We start from the raw sequence: 3251 nt of genomic DNA on the forward strand, positions 1-3251 counted from the left end.
TCAGAAACAAAAAAAATCATGTAAACAAAAAAATACTGATTATATAATATTTATGAAACAAAATATCATGTGGACATAAAAAACGTAATTAAGTGTATAATCTTTTCGGAACAAAATAGTGGCAAAATCAATAAATATGTCTATTACATAAAATTTATAAGCAAGTGCACAAAGCGTTTGGAAAATATAGTCCTCCAGTACCACCCAATCACATGCAAAACTCCTCCGTGTCGCATCTATTTCTTCTTCTTTGATATCCGAATAACTTTGTTTTTCACTTCATCAAGCTTGTTTCTCTCCGAAAAGATACGTTGCGCAATCATTAACTCTCTCGAATCATCAAGTGACCTCTAGAAAAAAGTGGTGTTAGCACAACGTTCATTGTGCATCGTAGTCCAAACATGACTTGCGTACCTGTGAAAATAAGCCTGTCCATTTGTCACTATCCCAATACTGAAAGCATCGAAGGAGAAATATTCCACACGAATTCCTAGTGCATACAATTTACGAAGATTAAATATCTATTGTACATACAGGACCGACATTCTGCCACAGTAAGAACTCACCCATCATGTTGTTTTGGCATGTCATACGTTTGAATAGGCCAATTGGAAACATCCGGATAATTCACAATTCCGGTTGCATTTACTTCTTGGATATCTTCTGCTAGTTGTTTTCTCTAAAGATATAATAAACATGGTAAAAAGAATGTCATTCAGTGTACTAAAGAAAACGAATGTTACCAAATGCACATTTGAAAGTTAAACCTACCAGGTTCTCAACGAGTTCTCTAGTAACACTGTCAAGTTTTCCGGTCATCAACGAGTCAAGAACCTGAAACTCTCTCTTTCCGCTATGCATGACGACAGTAATCCAGTGATTGTTTTGCTTGTTTAGAGGAATGTAAGTCTGCATCACAAGGACCATAAAACACAATCAGCACATACTATCGTATGTATGTACTGTGTAACCAATCAAACTTACCTTTGATTTTTTGAAATACTCGTCCTCACATCTATTCACGGGTCCATTACTATGCGACTCTGCTTCATAATTGTTACCGGCGGTCTTCTTTCCGGGTCTAATGTGAAGCAACCAATGTATCCTCCAAGTTGTCAACATGAAACGATCATCATTAACTTTGTCGGCCAAATATGATGAGTATGCATTAATTACCTATAAATAATGTGTCAGATTTAACAATGGTATTTTCGAATCAATTGTAAAACAATATATGACATTAACTTACGTCGCCACTTAGCCACTCATGGTTAATAATCTGACAAGCTCTCCGCACAGTGAGACCTTCTTCCATGCCATCATTGAAAATTTCTGTTTTGGCATGTTTTTGTGAATGCTCATGCGCACGCACGTACTTGATGGACGCTTTCACCACATCATACTCATCACTAGATTTGTTAACACAACCATTTTGGAACAATTCTGTAACGCACAACTCAAATAATTATAAACGCAAATATATAAATAATTATTAAGCAAGAACAATTAGAAACACAAAAAACTTACTTCCTTTCGCAGAACGTTTTGCACGCTTGTTCGGTTTAGGGACCACATAAGGAGACTTGACATGTTGTGATCCTTTGCGCTTGCGCCTGCCAGTAACCTCCTCCACTTCCTCTTGTACTCCTTGAGGACCAAGCGACGCATGCGATGCGATTTCGTCCGTCTCTAAAGATGTGGCAGCTTTTTCATCTGATACTTCTGGTACTTGGATAGGATCATCCATATCACCCTTGAAACTATCCCAGTACTCAGGTGTGCAGTAAAAAGGTGTGTTTCCACGAGAAGTTACATCAACACCGTCATCATCCTTTTGCAAATTCATTTTGGAAGGTGTGCGGAACCGGTCTGAATCATCTTTTTGATATACAAACTCTTTTTTCGGACATCCACCATCGTTTGAAGACTCATTAATGCCTCCGTACAGATTCTCTTTGTCATCTTCCAGGTTACTGGGTTTGTAGAAGACGCCGGTTTTGTTCAATTTCTCAATCATCCTCTGCAAGAAAACATTTCATCTTAGTTCTTCAATTTAGTGATGGACATTAAAGTGACGTGCTCAAGTGTTACCTGTGCGCATAACTCTGGCAAACAAAGCATTTCCTTCTGAAGCTCATTCATCTCACTCAAAATCCGGTCCATAGTAGGCTTCTGGCTCGAAGCCTCCGAGGTACTGCCCTCTTTCCTCGTTTCAGTAACGTTAGATTTTTTTCTACTAGCTTTCTTGGTTTTTTGAGCTTCTTCTTCTGCAATTTTTTTAGCCTATACTCCTCTGTAATGTTGTCATCGATCTACAAATGCAACAAGAGAATTATACATACAAACCATATGCACACTTCACTTTATTTCATAAATGTAAAAAAACATGATTACTAGGATTACCATCCCAACACCACGACCATATTCATAGTCGTATTTGTCTCTTCTCACAGCCATATCTTCCGTCCAGTTCCTCATCAGCGGGCTCAACAATGCCAACGGATCATATTTTGGACCGGTGATTGGTTGCACCTTCTCCCAGTATAGGTACTACAAAACACATAAACTAATTAAATTACATGTTCTTCCATGACATTTTATAATAAAAGTGTTGAAATTAATAAATACAACGTAGTTGTAAAAGGGCGAGGTTCCCCTGGGGCCACTGCCTAACATGGCCGTCCTGCAGAAGCTTACCAATCTCCAACAAACAGAATCTAAAGTGAATGCATTCCAGTTGAACTTCCTTATCAACTTAATATTTTGCACTAAGGCATAGTATTTTTTCGGAACGTATTCATGAGACACTGGTGCAATTATAGTTCCTAAGAGAACTAGAAATGTCATCCGAATAAAGTCATCATCAGTGCTCTTATTCTTCACCATCTTTTCTATGAGATCATCAATCATGATCTTACCATTTTTCTTGCTAACAAAACTAACTGGTATTTTTTTGGTTGCTTTTTCTCCTTTAGTACTAAGAAACCCCAAAACATCCACTCCATTGTTTTTCCAACCAAATATGGAGTACACATCATCAGGCCTTAGTGAAATAAGACCTTTACTTCCAGCAGTACTTCTAGAACTCTCTTCAACCATGAATTTTTTGCTACTCGGATTGTAACCTCGGAGTAAAATGTGAAGCAAAAAATCACGCATCTTTATCGATGGTATTCTAAACATGCCCTGCATATCCGTTTCATAAAACCGGAATTTCTGACTGGGTGACAGTTTGTCAACTAGGCTAACCC

At 38.0% G+C, this 3251-nt stretch overlaps 1 pseudogene; it reads right to left on the reverse strand.

Moving 5' to 3' along the window:
- Positions 1 to 236: 236 nt before the first annotated feature.
- LOC119282768 lies at positions 237 to 3005 on the reverse strand (annotated as a pseudogene).
- Between the last annotated feature and the right edge of the window lie 246 nt (positions 3006 to 3251).

This window comes from Triticum dicoccoides, chromosome 3B (assembly GCF_002162155.2).
Source record: "Triticum dicoccoides isolate Atlit2015 ecotype Zavitan chromosome 3B, WEW_v2.0, whole genome shotgun sequence".
NCBI classification, from domain to species: domain Eukaryota; kingdom Viridiplantae; phylum Streptophyta; class Magnoliopsida; order Poales; family Poaceae; genus Triticum; species Triticum dicoccoides.